We start from the raw sequence: 24,821 nt of genomic DNA, 5'->3' as shown, positions 1-24,821 counted from the left end.
AGACATTTTAAATGAGAATAAGAAAGAAAAGTATGTCTTTGTGCCCCCTTTTCCCTGTTAATGCCCTATCGGCCCCCCTGGCTAAACTTTGCTAGATGCGCCCCTGCACAGTTACCAGCGTCAGCTACGTAGAAAAAGATCCTCGAGTAGAAAGTAATATTAAATAAATTCTAACAACAGCTGATCAAGCTTAAACGTGCTGCTGTTGTTCAGCCGCTGGTTTCCTCTTTCTGGTGCAAAGTGGGCCAAAAGCAAACTAGAGACACGGACTCGCGACAGAAAAGCCGATCAGCTGATCGTTAAGCAGTTTCATGATTGAAGTAGCAGCAAGAAGAGGCAGTCGCTCCATATATCGTTTGGTAAGCTTAACGCAGGAATGCTTTACAAACATTCAGAGATGGACTTACACACTTGCTATACTTCTCTCGGGATAACTTTGTCGGAGATGAAATGCCGGGTTGCTAGCGAAGCTCCACATGCTATCCAGACCACCGACAGGTCCTGCATGCCACAGCCGCTCTATCACGTGATGCATACTGCTCCGACGTGCTAACGTTCTGAGGTGAGTTACGGCGTGTTGCAAGTTTTGTGAGGTGCTTTCATGATATTTAATGGATCGGATTACATTTTTTATTTTTCTCCGATATCCGATCCAGTAATTTAGGTCAGTATCGGACCGATACCGATACGTAATATCGGATCGGTCCATCTCTAGTTGGAATTCACACTCTCTACAATTGGGAACGTGGGAAAACACGCATACACAGGAGGGTACAGTTAATATACATGACAGGTTTTATGATCCAAAGAACAATTTTAAATATTTATTGTCCAATTCTGAAAAAAAAAAATTGTTGCCACTTTGATATTGCATGGGGCGATCGTGGCTCAAGAGTTGGCAGTTCGTCTTGCAATTGGAAGGTTGCAGGTTCGAGCCCCGGCTCCGACAGTCTCGGTTGTTGTGTCCTTGGGCAAGACACATCACCCTGCTCATGGTGGTCAGAGGGTCTGGTGGCGCCAGTGTTCGGCAGCCTCACCTCTGTCAGTGCGCCCCAGGGCAGCTGTGGCTACAATGTAGCTTGCCATCACCAGTGTGTGAATGTGTGTGTGAATGGGTGGATGACTGAATGCAGTTTAAAGCGCTTTGGGGTCCTTAGGGACTAGTAAAGCGCTATACAAATACAGGCCATTTACCATTTAACTTTAAATACTGTAGTGTACTGCACTCTGCTTTTTTTGTGTAGTTTATTTTTACTGATGTACTTTTCAGTTTCCAGAGAAATCTGCTATAGTTTGTTTTTTGGGGGGTTTTGGAAAATGTTTAGTTTTAGGATAGTTTGCATTATTTTCAATTAAATTTGTTTAATTGTTTTTTTTTTTTTAAAGGTGTGTATTCACAAGAGCTGAAAAAAAACAAAACAACAAAACCCCAACCTATGAACATTTATTAAAATAAGACAAGTAATGAGATGCTCCATCGCAGTATGTTTCATAATACTGACAAAGACTAAAACTAAAAACAAGCAAAATTAATGATTGATCAAAAACTTAGAATCATACACTTGCATGATTCTTACAAGTGTGGTTTGTATTGTCAACATATAGAAAGTACTGTATAAAGATTTAAATATGATGCTATACATGTAATATATGTATATATATATAGTATAAAGAATAATACAAAATAATTATATTAGAAATGATGTCATGTATGTCAAAATGGATTTTGAAGTAACTTTGCACTTGTTTTTACTCCCCTACAATCTTCTTGAAGTGTATTTAAAAGGAACAAAAAACAAAAAAACAAAATGAATATATACAAAATACAATACTATTTTCTTAAAATTAAATACTGCCCTAAAGTAAATACTGTAACATTTTCACTGCAATTAAAGTGAACTTACTGAACCCGAACAAACTAAAAAAACCTGATGAAAAACAATTATTTAAAAGAAAAACATGTCAGAGGGACTTGGTAGAATTATTTATTCCAGAGAAACAAGACAACATTAAGACATGCAGGGACAGCCAGTGTGATTGTTTCTGACCAAATTTCCAGTGTCCCCAACTCCTATTCCCATTAGTGCACATTCCTTGCACAGAGTATATGTGGATCTTCATGCAGCCAGGAGAACATGGCCTGGTTGATCATTCTCACAGGAGCTAACTGAACTAAGTCTGTTCATTCTTCATTAAATTCAGGTCCAACTGTACTTTTACACTGATCTTGTACTCAGCTGTGTTATTCATCGAGTCAAATACCTTCTTTATATTCAGTCGAACATACACAAAGCATAGTTTTAACCCTGATATCACCAGACACTGATGACACTGATTTCCTTCTTGTCATTTGACTTTAAAAAAAGCTCTGACTCATAGTAAGCTGACTTTCCCAGACTTTACAGCTATCCAGGGATGCACTACACCTCCGCTTTCACTACACTATCCCCCACATATTGCCAAATGCTAATTTTACATGTGAATGCAACAATAGTAAAGGAAAGTCATTGGTATACTGCTCCTTTCTGGGTTTAAAAATATCTCTTTTGAAACCAGATGTGCCACCTGCTCACCTCAGCTGCTGTGGAGCTCTCTTGACACAAACCGACTCGCTTTCTTGTAAAAAGCACTTTGATTTAGCCAATTTCAGGATTATGAAAAGACGCTGGTATGTCTTGGGAGACCGTTGTTGTGCTGTTACGGAAGGTGCTGTGTATGTGCGCACCTGGCTACGGTTTGATGCCGTACGTAGGCGTGTGTAGTCCTTCAAAGATGTGTGTCAGAACACAAACAGCCACAACTGACATCCAGGAGCGGAAAAAAAGGAGAGAGAGAAAAAACAAAAAAAACACACACACACAAGAGAAATGAATCAAGTGTTTGCTATTTGACGTTTTTGTCCCCTCTGGCAAGGACTTTCTCCCTCACTCTTTGTCCTTACTCCCCTTCAAACGCGCTCTTTTTCCAGTCTTTTCTGTCTGACATCACCTGCTCCTCTCGTCTTCTGTGCCACTGTCCTCCCCCTGTCTCTCTCTGTGTGCCACTACCAATCTAGCCACCATAGTGTAAAGTTATAATCCCTTTCCTTTTCATTCCTGTCGTTTACATCCTTCTCTATCTTTGTAATTATCTCTCCACCCTGTCCCCTTGTCGCGCCTCCTGTCAACCATCTATCTGCCTCTATGTAAAATATCTCCATCTGTTTTCGCTTTCATACTCCATTTCGCATTCCCTGCCCTTCCTTATCTCACAGGACTGACCCCTTCATCCTTCCCTTCGTTCCTTCTATCCCTCCTCCCCTCATCAGCGCCCTCCTTCTGCTTCCCTGCCTCCGTCTTTCCGTCCCTCCCTCCCCCCGCTCACGGCACGACTGAAATTCAAACCCGAGCTTTATTGACGGCCCGTGCGGTCAGTGATTTGCTTAGCGCACATTCCTGTCCGGGGCCATGGAGGTTGTGAGCAATCTGGTGTTGGGTGTTAAGAAAGAAGATAAAGCGGCATCAGAGGCCGCGGTGACCGACTCGCCCATCCATTAGTTTGCTGTAATGTTTATCATTACCGCTGAGCTGAGAATACCAGGAGCCGGCCGGCTCTGGCTCTTCTGTCTGAACTCTGAACCTGGTTCATCTCTCAGAGGCAGACTTAACTCGCTCATCGGCTCATGTGCAGCAAACGCCACGTGGCACCATCTGTGTTTTCTCTACTCTCCACCACCTCCATTTTTTCAGTTATAGCAAAACAAAGGAGCGGCAGTGAGACGGTAAAAGAAGTGATGAAGGTCAACTTTTGAGTGGACATTTGGGGAAGTGCAATAAATATTAGAAAATGTAATCTATTACTGCCAGTTTAGTTTAGTCCTTTATTTTAAAATTTGTTAACACTTGACTTGATTTGAACTTACATGTAATTTCAGGATAATGTAAGCGTGGCAACATGAATTTGCACTGTTTGGCAGTAACAGCAGCGAGGCTCCTGGTTCAGACCTCCTGGTTGGCTGTGGCCTTTCTCAGTTTGTAGTTTCCCCCAGGTTTTCCCTGATAGTCCAGAGAAAAGCGTGTAAGGTTAATCGGTTATTCTAAATCGGCTGTCGATATGGATGTGAGCGTCTGTGCCATTGTGTTACCCCTGTGATGGACTGGCGACCTGTCCAGAGTGTGTTATCTGCCTCTCATGCCACGTCAGCTGGGACAGACTACAGCTGAATAAGTGGATAAGTAAATGGAAGGATGGATGTATAGCATGATTCACACTTTAAATTGCATATTTTAATATAGAATTTTCAGAGAAAATAATTTTTTTAAAGGGGAGAAAATAGACAAAATTTAGCTCTATAATATAAGAATCTTTATCTTTTTTACTTTAAATTGCAGGAAATTAAATATGTAGTGATTTGGGAGTGCAGGTAGGCCAGAGCGAGATATTTTTACTGTTATCTGGTGTGTTAAACAAAACCCTAATTGTTAAAAAATTGAGAAGCATATGCTGGATGAGGCGAGAGAGAGGGATGTTTGTTTGCTTCTACATACATTACAGGTGCCACAACTGTTCCTGTCAGCTGACCTATTGTCGCATGAGTAAACCATCCCGTATGCACGTGCGTTAGTGTCTTCACGTGGATTTCTTTGCCATGTGCGTATCATCTGTGAGACCATCTTGCGGACGAGGACAGCTGCTTCAAAGATAGCAGTGTGAGCTTTTGTTCTGTCTCTTCAATCAAAGTGCTTCCCCACAGCTCGGCCTGCCAGACAAAACCAAAGTCAGCCAACACTCGCCTCAAAGCTCGGCTCAATCGGACTGAGAGGCAAACAGCGAGGGACAGAAAGAGACAGAGAGGAGGAGAAACAGAGAGAGAGAGACCTGTAGGTGAGGAGGCCACAAGGTCTGCTTCTGTCTCTGGCGCAATGTGATGAAACCGGCAGGCAGCCAATCAGACATGACGACGAGCCAACCCGGGGAATAACCTGCGGGTCAGCCAGCATGGCGACATGCACACACACTGGCATGCGCGCACAATCGGCAGCGTGTGCTCGTTTGAATCGCGGCATTGTTCGCAGAGGCCTGAGCACACTTTTCTTGATATCAAGTGTTGCATGTAGACAGTAATTGGATTGGTTGTAATTGGTTGTGGTCGGCTGGTTTGAATAGCAAACGCTGGCTTTGCATAAACACACAAATTAAATCCTTGTTTATGATGTGTGCACATATTTTTGTGCTGATATATGTTTGCGTTGGGGGAAAAAAAAAAGCAGTCCTTAAGCTAATTTTCTATTGGAGACTGAAGATGCTAGTGGTGAAAATGGGTGAAAAAGAAGAAGAAGAGTGAGTGATGTGTGAATCACATGAGCAAGAGATGGAAGGAGCATGTGAGGGTGGTCAGGGAAAGAGACAGCAGGAGGCCAGAGAGGTCAGCAAGAAAATGAAGGGGAGGGCTAAGGCTGTACTGATGTTTCTTGCGGCATGAGGCTTCATGCGTGGCTAATGTGCTGCGTGTCTGTGTGGCCTCTTGTCTGAGGGACTGCTCCGTTTCAGTGGGTCATGCTAGCAATACCAAGGAACTGACTACAGTTCATTAATATGTAGCGTATGTGTGTGAGTGTGTGTGTGAGCCATGCTGGTGGCTCTGACAGTCGCTGAACGCAGCAACAGACAGCCAGGACATGTCTCTCCCTCCCTCTCATGCAAATGGGCAAACACAGCCATCAGCAGTGCATTTGGAAACACTAAATGAGACAAAGAAACTCCAGAGGTGCGCGAAGTACACAACACTTTGGACCTCCCACTGAGTGTGGATCTGCAATGTCAGCTTTTATGTCTCCGCCTGTCTTTTATTACCCTCTTGTCTCTCTCTTCTCTTCTTCTCAACTTGTTAAAACCTATTCGCTACCTCACTCTCTCCTCCCTTCCTCCCACACTCGCTGCAAGGATCCCTCTCTGTGAAGAGAGCGAGCAGCGATCACCAGCGCGTCTCACGCCGCTATACTTGCGCCTATATTGGGTTGTTAATACGTCTCACTGCTCCCCATCGCCGTCCATTACAGAGGGTTAAATGCGCCGCTTAACAGTGACATAACACTGTTACTCGATGTATGGTATTTTGCATTGTGGTGGCGCACTGATAACACATTAGTCCCATTTTTACATAACCACTGAGAAAGGAGCAAAGTGGGGCAGGCAGAGAGGCAGCAAAACATTCAAGTGTGTGTTTTGTCTCATGCATACTTTTGTGTGTGTGTATTGGTCTGCGTATGCGCGTACGTGTCAAGGGTCAGCGAGACAGGGAGAAAGAAGACAGACAGGCAGGCAGGCGGTCTGGATTACGAGAGGAGATGAGGGAAGAGCCTCATCTTTGCCACACACCATTCTCTAGCTCTGTTTACAGAAAATAGAAGGATCTACTGTCATCTACAATATTTCCGTTTGTTCTCAAAAGAGTTAAGCTTTTCAGGATGCAGACATCTTTAATTGGAGCGTGTGACAGAGACAAAGATGCTTCACTAAGCAAAGACCTCCCACTTAACGAAACCTGCGTGTGTTGCACAGACTTGTTTGCAGCATTACATCTTTTTGAATAATCTTTCTGGCCATATGAGCAGGCAGAAGGTGCAAGGATGAGATGCAAGACAATGTTAGGAGGCAACAACTACAGTTTAGAAAGAAGCCAATAAGACAAACCAGGAGGGATTGGACAGTGTTGCTATATGTAGTGTTTATAAAGCAATTTGTTAGTGATGCACAACTCGATGTAAATATGTACTTTTAAAAGGAAAAGGGAAAAGAATCCATTCGTTGACTATTATTTGTATTTCTTTTGCTGATTATTCAAAACGCCACCTAACTGTCATTGAGAAACATGGAGCCATTAGTGTAGCACAACTATTTGCTAATGTTGTATCATCTGCATCTCTAACCTGTGCTTGCTTTTTCTGGACCAAGAGAAGTTTGACCTTTGTTCAGCACAGGTTTAAAAGATGATTCCATCTTTTCTTCTCACTTGTTGTAGTCTTTTCCTTTTGTCCAAAGGCTTTTAATGTTTTCCTAGTATTTTGTAATGCAGCTGTAGGTCAGATGATTACAGATTTTGAACCCCATTAGCTTCCCATTTCTGTAGAAAAAAAGAGCTCCTACCAAATGAAGGAACAGTCTGTAGCATAAAGACTGGGACAAAGAAGGAACTGTTTTATAAACTAATTAAGGTTCATCAAATTTTATTGAAATTTTATTTATTGAAAAATGTAGGAAGACAAAAAAATTCACACTTTTTTAGTCAAATTTGTTGTCTTTGTTTTTGCTCATCTTCCAAATGTGACTGCTGATTTTGAGTTTTTTCCAGTCAACTTCCAGATAAAACCAGTCGTTAGTTTTTACGATGAGCAGGACGCTGCAGTTTTTAGCTTTTCACTGACACAAACAGATTACCTACACTAACTGAATCAGATGGCTCCTGAGGCTTTCTGAGCTGTTTGTTATTTATTGACCTCAATGAGGCTGAGAGGTATTTCAAGATGTGCTTAAAATGTATGTAATCATGTGCATTAAAGCAGAATTAACAATGAAGACAGAAAAACGTAAGATATAAGTAAATCAAATTCTAGCCACATTAGAATCAAGTTTTAATTGAGAATGTGTCAAGTGAGAGGAACATTAGCGTGTGTTTACACAAGCATTAGCACTTCTCCTTATTCATTTCACAGTGCACAGACAAAAATGCAGAGAAGTGACAAAACAGATTTTTGGTTATTGTTATTTCTTTCTTTTACATAACGCTCATCAAAAGAGTGTCGCTTGTTGCAAAGTACATGGAAGCATCTGTGGGTCTAAAAAGTAAAGCCAATGCAGAACCTGCATTATATGTAATAACCAGCAGAGGGCAGCTCCTCTGGCTACAAAAAAGATAAAAAGTCTATAAGAAAACAACCCTTTGGGTATTGTTTTTGACCTCACTAAAACACTTACCTGATATTTATGGTCCCATTGACCAGTTTCAAGACCTTTTTATTACAGCTGTTTTGTAAATGATGGTGTCCATTAGAATAAACAAAGGATAAAAGGACGAGAGCGCACCATCCGCTCCGAGCTCCCTGACCTGCACTCAATCTACAGCAGGCGGTGCTGGACCAAGGCCAGGAAGATCGTGAAGGACCTCAGCCATCCCAACAACAGACTGTTCTCTCTGTTGAGGTCAGGAAAGCGATTCCGCTCCCTGAAGACCAACACAGAGAGACTGAGGAGGAGCTTCTTCCCGCAGGCGATACGGTCTCTCAATCACACCACCACACAGTACTGACCCACACATACAGTTCTTACACACACACTGGACATTCTGGACATTGTTTTCACTTCATTACTTAAATCACGCTGCTGTTATTGTGTATATGCTGCTGTTATTGTGTATATATTTATTTATATTTCTTCATACATTCTTATATAGTTCTATATTGTGTATTTTGTTGTACAGTTATTTTATTTTCAACTTTAAATTATATATTTTATCTTATTCTCCCAGTTAAATTTACCCTTCATTCTAATTTGTGTTGTACAGTTATTTGTACACACACTGGACATTCTGGACATTGGTTTTGCACAACACTGGTCACTATATTCTTCATTTCCGGTTAATACTTGTACAGCTGCTGTTATTGTGTATATATTTATTTATATTTAGATTTCTTCATACATTCTTATATATTTCTATATTGTGTATTGTGTATTTTGTTGTACAGTTATTTTATTTTCAACTTTAATTTATATATTTATCTTTATCTTATTCTTCCCAGTTAAATTTACCCTTCATTCTAATTTGTGTTGTACAGTTATTTCATTTTTAACCTTAATTTATATTTTATTCCTTCCTAGTTAAATTTACCCTTTTTAATTTTTCATATTTATTTCCTATCTTATTCATAGCCTTTTCCTTTTTTGTTTTCTTTAGGTCACGAGCAGTTGTCCAAGCATTTCACTACATATCGTACTGTGTATGACTGTGTACGTGACAAATAAAATTTGAATTTGAATTTGAATTTGAGAACGCAGATTATGTTTTCAGGAGGTACACTCTGTAACTGAATAGTACTGTACAAGCACACAGTGTCCCTCATTTTCTCAGTCAGATCCACTCTTCAGTTGTCACTGCCAATTTCAAAATGATCAAAATACTTGGCTCCAGAATTCACACTGGAATTTTACTAAGGGTGATGTCAAGGGTTCTACCAGAAACACCGAAATTTCAGATATCTGTACATGGTGCTGAGTTGGACTCCTGGCTAAAGGCAGTGAGCAGAGGGGGAGGGGGGAAAAGCTGCTAAAAAGCGTTTAAGCAGGTGCTCTTAGTACCAAAGACATTAGTGGGTACTATCCACAATGAAAACCCATAAAAAGAGCAAGTACAATCATACCACATCGAGCTGTAACATGCAGGGGAAGGAATATTATGTTTTCAGGTTTTCGATTTATCCATCTATCTTCTTGTTTTGAATCAATCTCTTTAACGTCTTTAGAGACTTCTCACTAAATTTGGTACAAATGCCCTTAAGCTATGAAGCTATGATGCTATTATGAAAAACTCCCACACAAATATCTAATAGGATTAAAAAAAAGACAATTTATACCCTAAAGGTCAAAGTCCACAGCTGGATGGAAAGAGATTTAGGGGTGTTTTTCATATCTGCAATGTTTATGTCTGTTTACACTAAACTCTGGGTTGTGCACTCTCCCGTTGTGCAATTCATTGTGCAGACGCGAACATGGTCATTGGACTCGCGTGCAGACCAAAACAAACCCACAGAGACCCTTTGGAGGAGGTGGTCTCCATATGGTTCCAAACAAACTCTATAATGGTTTATTTATAGTGAGAATGTGATCTGACCTCAAACTAACCCATGTAGCTTGTGTACACTGCAAGATTGAGCACCTTCCCATAGCCAGGTGTGTTTTGCATTGCGGGATGATGGCAGAACACCATAGACATGTACAATACACAGACGACAGCTAGCTGTAAAATTAATGTAAACCCTAAATGTTATCCACTAGACCAGAACGTAGCACCTTCTTCCTGTATTTACTTTTGTTGCTCTTGTCCCACATCTGGGCAATAAAGCAGACTGAAGGCTCTCTTGTGCGGTTTGATTTGCTTGGACATCGGTTGGTGTTTTTGTCAGTGAAAAGAAACCAAATTTCAAGGAAAAGCTCTAAGTTTACAAACTCATCAGCTGATTCTGACTCAAATGTACTACAGGTGTGAGCGTGCCCCAAAACTGCAGTTTTGACTGGTTGGTGGAGGCGTACAACTGCAACTGTTTAAAGTGAGCTACATCCTGCTAACTTAGCTTGACACAAAGACAAAACAAGGGGTAACCGGGAGCCTAGCTTGGTCTAGAGATGCAAACGTCTCCTAACGTCTGCATCTTTTATATTACACAGTTTTCTGCTGACTGTAGCTTCAACCAGCAGACATAGCAGTGGTGTCAGCGCTCTTATCAACAACGTGAACAAGCGCATTTCACCACATGCCACACCGTACCGTTTTCATTAACAGTATTTGTTACTCAATCCATATCCCCTCCTACACGTTCTCGTAAATCTAAAGTTTCAACCAAGCAGACGCCCTTTAAACCCACAGCCGCACTGCTGCCAGGATACTGCAGCAGTGTCATTATAAAATATCACACAGGAGGTCACTCTGCTCTCCATATTTAAAGAATTTATTAGGATCATTATTCAGGAAGTAAAAGTTAAAACTGATGAACAAGGATTACGATTTCTGTCACTCTGTGACAGGGAGTGGCAGTCATTAGCAGGAGATATTAATAGACAGGCTATTAGCTTAGGTCAGAGCTTTGTGTCAGACTCTGTTACAGTTACACTGACTTTCTCTCTCCCTTCTCCAGCTTCCTCTCCCCTTACTTCCTTTCTGTCTTTCCCAAAACATCTCCTTACTCCTTCTTTAGCCAGCTCTTGGTTATCCCGATTTCCTACCTTGACTCGTTTATGGCTCCACTCTGTTCCCGCCCTACGTCTCCCACCAACACACAAACACTCTCTCTCTCGCTTTCATACACTGGCTCTCTCTGTCACTTTACTCGCACAGTTTTCCTCGCTACGGGCCCAAACCACTTCCCCGCGGCGTTGTCTATCTAATCCTGTTTTCCATCATTCTGCGCTCCCCTCTCTTTTCTCACACTCACACCATGCCATTTCTCACCATAAATCCTCAAACCAGCACGCATCATTAAATAACACACTCTCACCACTCAAACCCATCTTTTTCTATCTTTCACATTCACTTTAGCCATGACCGCACTATTGCAGGAATATGTGAACGCACTGGTTCATTGTTTTGCTTTGGGGGTTTTTTTTGTGCGTACACGCATTTATTGTTGCTTGCAAACATCTTACCACCTTCGTCTTGTTGTCTTTTTCTTGGCTATGATGTAATTATGCTCCACCGTTGCTGTTGGTACAGAGTGTCAAACATTTAAACAAACTTGCCTTTTCAAGGATACACTTTGTTCTCGCGCCTTGTGACCTTCTATTTGATCACATTATGTTTCACTATTGACTGCAAATAAAAACACTTAAACCCTGACACGTGTCACGACTGAATAAACTCCTGTATAACTATTTATTGAAATAATTCACACGTTATTTGGTGGTTTAAAGTTGGAACAAATCCCTGTAAGATCGACACACTGTCCCCTCTTCCTTAACCACAACCGACTCACGCCCCCCCCCCCCAACCAGGTACAAACAAATGTTAATATAGCATTTGTCCTATCACACTATGGAAATCAGCCACTGTGCTGATAGAGCGGTTGATTTCCACACTGCGTGGTCAGATGCTTCCAACGCCGCGTCTTTCATGTGAACACGCAGAGGGGAAACACTGTGTGAACTTCTCAAGCTGATAACAACCTTTGTGTGACTGATCATCCTGATATCCTGGGTTTGTTTAACTCGGTTCGTGGCACAGGGCTCAGGTCTAAGGTCTCCTCATTATTATTTTAGACATAAAATAGAACATTGTGGATACTTTAGCCCCCTGCTACTGTTTTTACAAAAGTTTTTAAAAAGTAACAAAAGAACCAGTCATTTAAAAGCATTAATACCTGTCATTTACATTCACTTCCAACTTTTCTGATGGAGGCTTTATAATGTGTGCAGCTCAAGAAGCTCAGAAAGCTGCCATTAGTGCAGCTTTTCACCACAAATATCTAATATTTTTTACAGTCAGATGCCAGGTTCTTTTTACAATTTGATCAGATAATCAAATTTATAAATGTTCCGTGCTAGTGTTACAGTGAAAGTACAGTTTTATCAGTCTGTTATCTCACTATTTTAGTCCAAATAGCTGTATTTACTTAAACTATCTCCTGGGATTTTTCTAAAAAACGCCCCATCTCACGCTCTCACCACTCTAACTCATCTTTTTCCTTTCTCTCATCTTTTCACATTCACTTTAGCCTTGACCACACTATTGCAGATATATATGGAATCACAGTTTGTGTGCCCATGTGCATCTGCATTTATTCTTTTGTTAGTTTTCCTGCCTTGTGACCATCTTTTAAATCACTGTTTGTTTCATTGTTAACAGAAACTAGACACATTAAATGTCTGCAAGCCTAAAGCACACTGTCTGCTCTCACCACAACCCCCTTGACCCACCTCAGGTACAGTTAAATGTTAATACAGGACTCAGCTGGAGGTGTGGAAGAAGATAGATTCCAGGAACAAGACCTAAGCTGACCCCTCGCCAGGCTTAAGTACAGAGATTTCTACTTGAAGCTCTGTGTTGGTATACCTATATTTATTTAAAAGGAGAGTTGTTCAGAGTTCAGATTGTTGGGTTGGATTTTAAACTCCAAATATACGTCTATTTTTCAAGTAATCACTTTCAAGTAATTTCATTGTGACTCATTTAAAGATTTCGTGGTTCCTGTGAGTTTTACATTCAGGGTTTGAAGCCCAGAGACCTGCCTTAGGCCTGTAGAACCAGGCAGGATTTCCTCTTATCAAGTAAGAAGGTAACTTTAGGGTTAACCCTGGGTTTTCTGTACTACAAAAGTGGTTCACTTCTTACAAGGGTATAACGGTAACTTGTAACTTGAGAGAAAAGGTAAGAGATCAACAGGTATGAATTCACTGCCTTTGGATCAACCAATTCTCCAGGAAATAATGCCACCATTCCTGGAACATCCCTCAGACATCAGAGTTCAGGAAGTAAAAGGGTCTAAGCTTTCGCTGATGTGCATCAGTTATAAGAAGCAGCAACTTGATTCATTTTTCTCCTGTTTGATATATATATATGATGCTAAAACAGGGCACCTCATTGTACTTATAAGCCTTTTATCAAATTTGTATATAGACTATACTGAATTTCATTTTTATACTGAAATGCACTCAGATTATTAAACACCACCAAGGCTGCAGTAGAAAGAATAAAAACCAACTCTGTCTTTTAATGCTAATTTATTGATATACTCTATTAGAATCCATCAGAGCTGTGATGCTGACTTGGCTCTAGCAGCTGTGTCGTTTTCAGTCTGTATTATGTGTGTAACTTCTTCATATTTTTCCCAAACTATAGTTTCATCTTTCTTTGTAAAATCAGCTGCTCTGCAGATAGAGCAGCTGATTTCCACGCTGTGACGGGTCAGATGCTGCCCACGTTGCCTCTTTCATGTGAACACACAGGGGCAACCCTCGGTGAACTTATCAAGTTGATAACAACTTTAGTGTGACCACTTATCCTGATTGCCAGGTATGTAAAGCCAGATAACCAAAAGACATCATGGGTATGGTGAACTCGCTTCATATTACCAGGTGTATGCATCAACGCTTCATTATTTTTATCATTTCTTTAGATGTTATTTATTTACATATTTGCTCCTCAGGAGGCTCAGAAAGCTTGCATCAGTGCTGCTTTTCCCGAAAATATCAATTTTTACAGTGCATGCCAAGTTATTCTAACAATTTGATCATATAATCAAATTTCTAAATATTTTGTGAAAGTATTGCAGTGTTCTTAAAATACAATTTTACTGCTCTGTGCACTATTTTACTCCAAATAGCTGTATTTACTTAAACTACTTCGTGGGTTTAATCTAACAACTCCCTATCTGACACCCTCATCATTCAACCCATCTTTTCATGTCTTTCTCTTTCACATTTACTTTAGCCACAGCCACACTATTGCAAGTATATATTAAAAGCACAGTTTTCATATCCACGTACATTTGCATTTATTGTTCCTTTCTAAAATTTGACCACCAGAGTCTCATCATCTTTGTTGTCTTTTTGCTGGCCATGACATAACTGTGTTTCACTGTCACTGTTGGTACAGAGTGTGAAACAGTAAACAAAGATGGCTTCGTGTAATGCTTTTTTCTCCTGCCGTGTGACCTTCGATTTAATCACATTTTGTTTCATTAACAGACACTAGATACATTAAAACCTTGAGATATGTGTTGTAACTGTAACTGTAAAGTCGTGTGTGACTATATATCAAAATAATCTCCAATTGTTGACCCTGGGAAAAATCTCTGCAAGCTTAAAATTCACTGTCTCTCTGCTCTCTTTCACCCCAAACCCCCTGACCCACCTCAGGTACAGCTAAATGTTAGGCTGTAGCTTGAGGTGTTACATTCCAGAAACAAGACCCAAGATGACCCTCTCACCAAGCTTTCTTTTATTTTAAATAACTGGTATAGAGCGTATCTTCACCCTCGTGCTGGGTGAAATCCACCAGGGTCATAAACATTTGTGTTGGAAAGCCTGTACTTGTATAGGTACATTTATTTAAAAAGGGCAGTTAGAGTTCAAATTGCTGGCTTGGATTGTGAACCCTTGCCACTGTTATCACATTGTGCACAGTGTTATTGTTCAGCCACTAAATTTCAAGGAATTTTATTTTGGATCAATTAAAGTTACATTTTGTGGTTCCAGTCTAAGCTCTCGGGCAGTAGTAGATAAAATCCAGTGTCAACCTTCGGGTTTCTATACCACAAAGGTGGTTTATTTCTTACTGCAATACTATATGATCCTAAAATTTGTACCTGTGGACTTTACTCTTATAAAATTTGCATGTAACTTAAATAGATCTCTGATATTTACACCTACACTGACCGTACATTGACCACAGAATCTCTCCCCACACCAGTATGCAGAGGGACATTAGTGACATTAGCATCAGTCCCAGCAGCACTTGGCTCTACCAACTTTTCTGATGGAAGCTTTATGACCTGTGCAGCTCGGGACGCTCAGAAAGGTGCAATTGGTGCTGCTTTTCCCTGAAAACAAATGTGAATTTCCACAGTATTTTTACTTCTTCAGTAACTCAGGTCACTTCCTGAGACTCTCAAAAAATGCCTTACAATGATGAAAATGGTAGAAAGAAATTGCCACTATGTTGAACTACATATTTACATTATACATTTTAAAAAAAGATTGACTTTACTTGTTCAGCGAGGATAAAAAAAAGCTTTCATCTCGTGCCACAATTGGCTTCACCCTAACACTGTCTCCATTTTATTCCCCAACAACGACCTTTCCGTCCATCCCTATATCTTTAAGAAATTCCCTCATTTCTTCCCAATCACCTTATCTCTTCTCTTATCACTTCTCCATTGTGGAGCTGTGACCCCCCCCCCCCCTCCCTCCCCACAAGAGAGAGAGGTTGAGAGAAAGACAGCTTCAAAGGGTGGGAAAAGAGAAAGGAAGAGAGAGGCAAAGGGTAAAGTTTCGATTTCACAGGAGACAAATAGGCTGACTTTACGTAGGTAACCTCTGTAAATGGGTTTTCGATTTCTAATTTTCAACAGATCCCAATAAACAACTACATAAAGACACATGTGAGAGCAAGAGGGGGGGGGGGAGATAGAAGAAGACGAAAAAGATTAAAGAATGAGAGGGAGAGACTTTTAAACTAACACCTACATAAAAACTGGCAAATCACCACAGAATTTCCCGGTGGTTTCTTAGTCTGGTCAGTGACTCAACGTTTACAGTCAATCTGACTCCTACACTTAACATCACATAAACATATCACCAATTTAAACACAGATATACACATACGGCTGTCGCCCACGCTAAATATGGTTTGAGGTCGGATCTTTATTAGTCTCCCACCATTTGGCGGTTTGCACAATCTCTTGGAAGAAGATCTCGCAGCCTGTTTGTGACATTATTCATTCAGCAACCACTGACCTATGCTCAGAAGACCTCAGAAATTATGCATCCAAAAAAAAAAATTCAAAATTCAAATTTTATTTGTCACGTACACAGTCATACACAGTACGATATGTAGTGAAATGCTTGGACAACTGCTCGTGACCTAAAGAAAACAAAAAAGGAAAGGCTATGAATAAGATAGGAAATAAATATGAAAAATTAAAAAGGGTAAATTTAACTAGGAAGGAATAAAATATAAATTAAGGTTAAAAATGAAATAACTGTACAACACAAATTAGAATGAAGGGTAAATTTAACTGGGAGAATAAGATAAAATATATAATTTAAAGTTGAAAATAAAATAACTGTACAACAAAATACACAATATAGAACTATATAAGAATGTATGAAGAAATATAAATAAATATATACACAATAACAGCAGCATATACACAATAACAGCAGCGTGATTTAAGTAATGAAGTGAAAACAATGTCCAGAATGTCCAGTGTGTGTAAGAACTGTATGTGTGGGTCAGTACTGTGTGGTGGTGTGATTGAGAGACCGTATCGCCTGCAGGAAGAAGCTCCTCCTCAGTCTCTCTGTGTTGGTCTTCAGGGAGCGGAATCGCTTTCCTGACCTCAACAGAGAGAACAGTCTGTTGTTGGGATAGCTGAGGTCCTTCACGATCTTCCTGGCCTTGGTCCAGCACCGCCTGCTGTAGATTGAGTGCAGGTCAGGGAGCTCGGAGCGGATGGTGCGCTCAGCTGACCGCACAACCCTCTGTAGAGCTCATCTGTCCTGCATGGTGCTGTTCCCGAACCAGGTTAAGATGTTTCCCGTCAGGATGCTCTCTATGGTGCAGGAGTAAAAGTTCCTGAGCACCTTGGAGGGCAGTTGGAAGTCTCTCAAGCGTCTGAGGTGGTAGAGACGCTGACGGGCCTTTTTCACCACGGTGTTGATGTGACAGGACCATGACAGGTCCTGCGTGATGTGAACTCCAAGGTATTTGAAGCTGTCCGCTCTCTCCACTGGGCACACGTTGATGACAGGGGTCTGGTAGTTCCTCTCCTGCTTAGTGCTGAAGTCCACTATCAGCTCCTTTGTCTTACTGACGTTTAGAAGGAGGTTGTTCCTCTGGCACCAGTTCTCCAGATTCCTAATCTCCTTCAGGTAGGCCGTCTCGTTGTTATCAGAGATCAGGCCCACCACGACGGTGTCGTCAGCAAACTTGATGATGGTGGTGGAGCTGGTAGTGGCCACACAGTCATATGTGTACAAAGAGTACAGCAGGGGGCTCAGAACACACCCCTGGGGGGCTCCAGTGCTGAGAGTGGTGGAGGCTGAGACATGTCCGCCCATCCTTACTGCCTGTGGTCTGCCAGTTAGGAAGTTGGAGATCCACTGACACATAGATGAGCTGAGTCCCAGATGCTCCAGCTTGGTGGTGAGTGTGGAGGGAATTATGGTGTTAAATGCAGAGCTGTAGTCTATGAAGAGCATTTTAACATAATTCCCCCTTCTAGTGTCCAAGTGAGTGAGTGATGTGTGGAGGAGATGAGAGATGGCATCGTCTGTGGAACGATTTGGACGGTAAGCAAACTGTAGTGGGTCCAGTGTGTCTGGTAGTGAAGAAATGATGAAGTCTCTGACCAGGCATTCAAAGCACTTCATCACTACTGAGGTGAGGGCTACAGGGCGATAGTCATTGAGAGAAGCAGGGTGGGGTTTCTTCGGGACAGGAACAATGATGGACTCTTTGAAGCATGTGGGGATCACCGACTGAGATAGAGAGATGTTGAATATCTCAGTGAACACAGGAGCTAGCTGGTATGTGCAGTCTCTTAGGATACGACCTGGGATGCCGTCTGGTCCTGCTGCTTTCCTGGTGTTCACTCTCTTGAAGGCTCTCCTTACTTCATGCTCGGAGATGACGAGCACGTTTCCGGTGCTGGCAGTATCTTCCTGTCTGCAGCCGTTAGCGCCGCTAACACTAGCATTGTTGGAGTCCTTAGCTGCAGCCTCGAAGCGAGCATAGAAAGTGTTCAGCTCGTCTGCCAGAGTCACGGCCGCGTTCGTCATACCGGTTGTTGGTGCTTTATAGTCCGTTATTGTCCTTAGTCCCCGCCACAGGCTCCTAGAGTCACTCTGTTGGAGTTGTGACTCTAGTTTCCTCCCGTAGCGGCTTTGTACGGGTCCATGTCCCCCGTCATGAGTCCCGTGTTGTAGGCAGCGGTGCGGGATCTCAGAGCGTCGCGGATGGTTTTATCCACCCACGGCTTCTGGTTGGGAAACGTTGTGATAGTCTTTGTCTCCACGGTATCATCCGCTAGTTTCCCGATGAATCCCACAACCGCTTCCGTAAACACGTTGACATCATCATCGGAGCTGTTTCTGAACATGCCCCAGTCTGCGTCATCGAGTGCGTCCTGTAACGCGGCCACCGATTGATCCGTCCAGCGCGCGACCTTCCTCTGAACCGGAACTTCCTGTTTCAGCCTTTGTTTGTATTTTGGGATGAGGAAGATGGCGGCGTGATCAGATTTACCAAAAGGAGGGCGGGATTGTGCCTTGTAGCCGTCCTTGACCGTAGTGTAGCAGTGGTCCAGTGTCCTTTCACCTCTGGTGGGGCAGGAGATGTGTTGATAAAAGTTCGGCGCTGCGCGTTTGAGGTTGGCGCTATTAAAGTCCCCCATCACAATAAGCGCAGCATCCCGGTGTTGTGTCTGGTGCTGTGTGAGTGCCTCATGCAGCTCGCATAAGGCGGTGACCATGTCCGCTTGTGGTGGAATATAAACGGCACTTATAATGACCGATGTAAATTCCCGAGGTAGATAAAAAGGACGACACATGATGGACAGTAGTTCCAGATTTGGTGTGCAGGAGCGTGTGAGAGGAACAACGTTCGCACTGTTGCACCAGTTGTTGTTCACCATTAAACACACGCCGCCTCCCCTTGACTTCCCCGAGTCCCGTGTCCTGTCCATGCGGTGAACCGAAAAGAACTCGGCCGGCTGGATGGCGTGGTCCGGCACCGCTGGGTTCAGCCATGTCTCGGTGAAGCAGAGGAGATTGCAGTCCCGAATGTCTCTCTGGAACTTTACCCTGGCCCTGAGGTCGTCAAGCTTGTTCTCCAGTGACTGGACGTTGGCGAGCAGGATGCTAGGCAGAGGTGTGCGGTGTGCACGAGCTCTCAGCCTGTTCCTGACGCCGGCTCGCTTCCCTCTAGGCCGCCGCCGCTTCCCTTTGTTCTCCCTCAAGATCTCACTCGGCCAGCTCGGATCCGGAGTTAAAAACTTCGAATTGTGAGTACATTGTAAACCAATAGAAACAAGAGTGTCACTGTCATACCTAATGTACCCAATGGTGGTGATTTTGCCGATTTAGAAACGCTGAAAACTAACTTAAAAAACAAAGAAAAAGAAAAAGTGGTCGGAGCAGTCGTGACGGCAGCCGACCTCACCGGCGCCATCCTATGATTCAGATCGACACAGCATTGAACAGTTTGTAATTGAAAGGATGCAATGGCATTGCTTATCTCATCTCAGTACTCTCTTCTAAACTAACCTAACCAAGTTAGTAAGTAACAATTAAAAAAAAAAAAAAATTCTGTACAAAAAAAGAAAAAGTAACATACCACAACTGAGATGGACACTAGCATGTATGCTGGCTTTAGAGAGAGCAATGCTACCACACTGAGCAAAATTACTGTACAGAAAAACCATTTTCAGCCAGAAAATGAACAAAGAGCGCTGCAACAGATGCTGCGGCCCCCACAGATCTCCGATCTCAACATCATCAAGTCAGCCTGAAATTACATGAAAAGACAGAAGTGGTCGAGACAGCCTGTAGAAGAATTTTGGGAAATTCTCCAGAAAACAGATACAAGCTACCTGGAAAGTAGCGCCGCACGCAAACGTACATCAAAGAACTGCTGCTACATTAAATGCAAAGCAGAGCATCAGTTTGTTTTCTGTTTTACTGCACTTTCATTGAGAAAAATTAAAGTGTCCCCGTGTTACTTTTTCAGCGGTTGTAAAAGAAAACAATACTCAGATACTAATCACTACTAAAAATTCCTATGTGATTACATACTCATTTGTGGCCACATGTATAACAACAATGATACCTTCACCTCCAGCTGACACACACCTTTGCACAATATGACTGCACAAAGGTGTGAACACAGTCCTTCCTCTCACTCATTGCTGAAGCAGCTGGACAAACCTTTGTCAGGAATTTCGGGAGGTCAGTTCGAACTACAGTGGAGTACTGTACAAGTATAGATGTAAACCTGCCCACACATGGGGTTAGCTATGGTTAGCTAATAAACTATTAGCAATTAGCTGATAGCTACATAAGCTATTACTAAGGAAGCAGCTAGTGGCTATGGCTAATTATTTATGTCTAAAAAGTTTATGTTTATCTTAAATTCCCACACCAAAGCTGAGAAAAGTACACCAGCAAATGCGTATAAAGAGTGGCAGCCTACCTTCCCAGGTCCATTGGAAAGCAATAAAATATGGAGCCAAGTCAGCAGAAGCGCAACCTAAAAGTTTCATATTTTAAACCACTTGTCTCACACACCTTAAAGTTATGATACTTTTTTGATACCAATGATTTTTTGCCATATATAAACACAAAAATAGTGTTGCAAATAGATATTGTTATTTGTTTTTGTAATCTTTATTTAAAATAAACCCTTTCATCATATCAAAAATAGTACAGAGCATTGAGTGTACCGGGGTGTTCAGTAATGATTTTGAAATTCTAGTACTGTGACAACCCTACAGTATATAAACGACATGGCCCTTGAGTGTGAAGAAAATCTTCCAAGGAGTAATTTTTCTAAGTTCTAAGTGAGAAACAAGCTGTTTGATTTAGAAATAAGCAATCACTCACTGGTCAGCTTTACAAGCTGAAAATATTGGGAAAAACAAAACAAAATAAATATCAATCCATCTGTGATTTGAGAGGTAAACTGCAGACAGGACACTCAGCAGGACCGTTAAAGTGCTGGTTTATATAAAATACTTGATTTTACTTGAGTACCCAAAGGAAACCGATGCAGAAAACAGCCAAAGTTGCAAGCTTCAAAGGGAGCGACAATAACAGCCTTCTTATGTGTACGTCTCACAATATTATGCAGCAGCTGGGGAAGTGTTGCAATTAAATTTTACCACTGAAAATATTTGGCTTGTACTGAATGGCAAAAAAAACTGCTGGCGATTTACATATCAAGTAATTATTTAAGTCATTTCTCAAGCAAAGATTTGCAAAACATTTGCTGCTTCCAGCTTCTTAAATTAGCTTTCTTTTATTTTCCATCACCATAAATTGAACATCTTCAAATTCTGGACCTTTTATTAGAAAAAAAAAATGCATAAACAAGAAATGGAATTTGGCTCTGCATAATTGTAAATGGGGTTTTTTTCTAAACAATGTTGCTAAAAAGAGACTGATTGATAACAGCAATTGCTCTAATAGGGCCATAATTACTCAGAAATCACCTCCCTCTAAAGGGGATTTCTCTTTCATTCATCCATCTATGAATCAGCAGATTTACAGTCATATTGACCTTTTTTAGTCAATGAAGAAGAAAAGAAGAGCCAGAGCTCATCCTCCCCTCCTAATAAGCCTGATCTGTACTTTTTTGTTTATTTCGTCTCGCTCAAAATTGCTTCTAGGTGCGGCTTGTTCAAAAAGTAATTCTCCTCCACCATATTTAATTGTTTTATTGTATCATTACTTCATGTTGCCGCAGCATTAATGCACTGCACATTCTACTATGCCTATTAAACTGTAATGGCTCTACAAAGCAATATACGTCGTGATCAGGCGCACGCACACATACACAAACACTATCCTAACGTACACAGACTATTAAGCGCCAATGTTGCCAGAGAGTGATATGAGGCAATATTGCAGACGAACAATCTGATGAAGTGTGCAGAAACAGTCATTAGCTGAGTCGTCGTCCTCATTCAGTTTACCACACACTTAACATCTTAACGAAGGAGCTGCGTTACTTCCACACTTATAATCACTTGCAGCAACACTACCAAAATACAACGCGCGTGCACGCTGTCTGTCACCGTGAGAGCACGCAGTCATTTTTAAGTCATTTCTATCAACTTCTGTCAGCAAACTGGAGAAAGACTGAGAATATGTGCATACATTACGCTGCATGTAAGTGCGAGCTAGCGAGAGAAAGTCTTAAATGTTTCTGAGAGTGTGAGAGGAAGTAATAAGATGAGGGGAGTGCGTTTGTCTGCTGAGAGAGGGATGATGGATTGTTGAGGAGAGGCAGGTGAACCTGTATATCTCCCTACAGCGCCGGTCATAAAGCATGGGAGCAGCCTCCTCTCCAACAACACAATGAGATCAAATAACCTCCAGTGCCTCTGAGCATAGGCGCACACATACACACGCGCGCGCACGAGGTGAACGCAGCATCAGTGGCTGGCACTGATATTCACGTTTCGCTCTGTTTTGAAACATCCATCATATTTCTGAGTAGAAAGGAAAGCAATGAAAGCATTAAGGCGAACACCCTTTGACGCACCCCTCTGCCTATCTCTAGCAAAAACACATATATGCTTACACGTATATGCACGGGGGCGTGTGCACAGCAGCCCATGAAGTAGCAGGTGAACAGAGGTGAAGTAAGATGAACAAGCATGAGAGAAGGAGAACAAATCTGAGCAGGAAAGGGGAGAAAAACAAGGCAAAGGGCTCAAATGGAAGAAGGGTCGCTTGATGGGAGAGACTCTTCTGGGCTTGATGAGGAGGGAGGGGAGGAGTGTTAGGATCCAGGCAGTGCGTGATTGTGCGTGTGTGAAAAAGTGAGAAAAAGGAAAGGAATGGCATCAATCTTGCTGAATCTGAATGGTCACTTTCTTTCATAAAAATAAACCTATGAGCAAGGCATTTAACAACCAGCATCTATCACAAAGCCCTGACACCGCCACAGTCCTACTCCCTTTCTGTCCCTGACAGTCATTAACAGGCCTCTCTGACTTCTCGCTTTGCTTTCTTATTGTGCGTGTGCTCCCGTTTGTGTGTGTCTGTCCACATGTAAAGCTCCCCACTGCTATACAATGTGTGTGGAATTTCACACCGTAATCAGCCACAGACCGGAACACAAGGCAAACAAAGCAATCGGCACAAAAACACGCCGCAACACACACACACACATGCAAGCATCGTGTTGCAAACACGCACTTCAAGCAACGGCTGGCGAGATCTGGCAGGCTTTGAGATTTTTGCACTTTGCCCTCTTCTGCAGATGGCCAGTTACATGATCAGCTATGGTCTGCTGCACTGCAGCCACTCACCGAACTGTGCAAACACAGATCATGAAAACATCCACCAGCACTGGACCTGGGGCTAATTTGGGATTAGGGTGTGTGATGCCTAAAACAGCCTAAAACATGCTCACATTGATATGGAAATGCGACCAAATACCCCAAAAAAACAGTTACTTTAATGGTGAAAAAAACCTGTTTGTACATGCGCACACACAGATATACATATGAATGGCATGCGAGGGATCTGTCCCAGAGTTTGGTTGCGCCTATCAAAGCCTCGTCTCTCCCAGAGACCAGTCGGGGCCCAGCATTGCACACTTAGCATTAGAATACATCAATGGCACAGGATTGGAGGCACGCAGGCTTTCATACTCAGAAAAACCTACCTTCAGCCTCTATCTTCCCCTTTTTTACTCCCTCTTTGGTTCATCCCACCCCCACTGTTAGCCCTCTCCTATTATCTCCCACTCCTCTTACTCCCTCCTCCACTCCACATCCTACCGCGTCTTAAGACTCCACTCCCCCCTCCTCTCCAGAAGGAAGCCTTTTTAACCGTGACCAGAACTCAGAGCTGCATGGACCGTGACCACATAGCCATACAACACCAGATAGGCTGTGTGTGACTGTGTGTGTATGTGACTGACATAAAATAGTCATAGTTAGGGCTGCCACTGCTCAGTCACCCTCAGTGTTGTGAGCGTCTGAACAGGCTGCTTCAGATCCTGTTTATCTGTGTGGGATTCACTGTCGGGCCATCAGCATTCACCCCCAAAACTTCACTGACTAACTGACAAACTCCACTTAATGGAATCAAACTTGGCCCATCAAATGTGTGTCAGTGCATGCATTTGTGTGTGCGTGTTTGTCCCATCACTTCTGTCTGTCGATACCAAGAGACAGCCTTCAGCCAGAGAACAGAGGAGAGAGAGGGGAGAAAAAAAACAAGCCAACTCTCCTTTTCTCTCTAATTACAAATGACAAACCTGCTACCAAGAGTCGGTCTGGCACCTGACGACGCATGATAACCTCTCAGCTCTCTGCCAATATTCAGTAACAGACTGGAGGCTATCTGTGTGTGTGTGTATGTGTGTGTCTGTGAACATGTTGACTGACAGATTAAACAAGAACACCAAATCAAACAGTGTCCTGCCCCGTGGCTCTGATTTCCAATGACAAAGCAAGAAGTCTACGGCCAATATCTCACCTATCTTCCTCCTCTTTCCCTCTTTACTGCCCTTTTAGTTCATCCTCCACTTTACTTTCATCGATTTCCTCCTTGCTTGCTTACTTCCTTGCCCTCTCCCTCTCATACTCCGCACCTTCTGCTCGCAGTTTAAAAAGTAACCCTTC

General features: G+C 42.2%; 1 protein-coding gene across 2 annotated transcripts in view; it reads right to left on the bottom strand.

Annotated features, from left to right (window-relative positions):
* efna3b (ephrin-A3b) overlaps positions 1–24,821 on the bottom strand; it is a 71,234-nt gene that overhangs the window by 27,050 nt on the left and 19,363 nt on the right. The window lies entirely within an intron of this gene.

The sequence above is a fragment of the Astatotilapia calliptera genome, chromosome 11 (assembly GCF_964374335.1).
Source record: "Astatotilapia calliptera chromosome 11, fAstCal68.1, whole genome shotgun sequence".
NCBI classification, from domain to species: Eukaryota; Metazoa; Chordata; class Actinopteri; order Cichliformes; family Cichlidae; genus Astatotilapia; species Astatotilapia calliptera.
The sequence above is the reverse complement of the archived record's forward strand: the minus strand, read 5'-3'. Positions and strand labels throughout refer to the sequence as shown.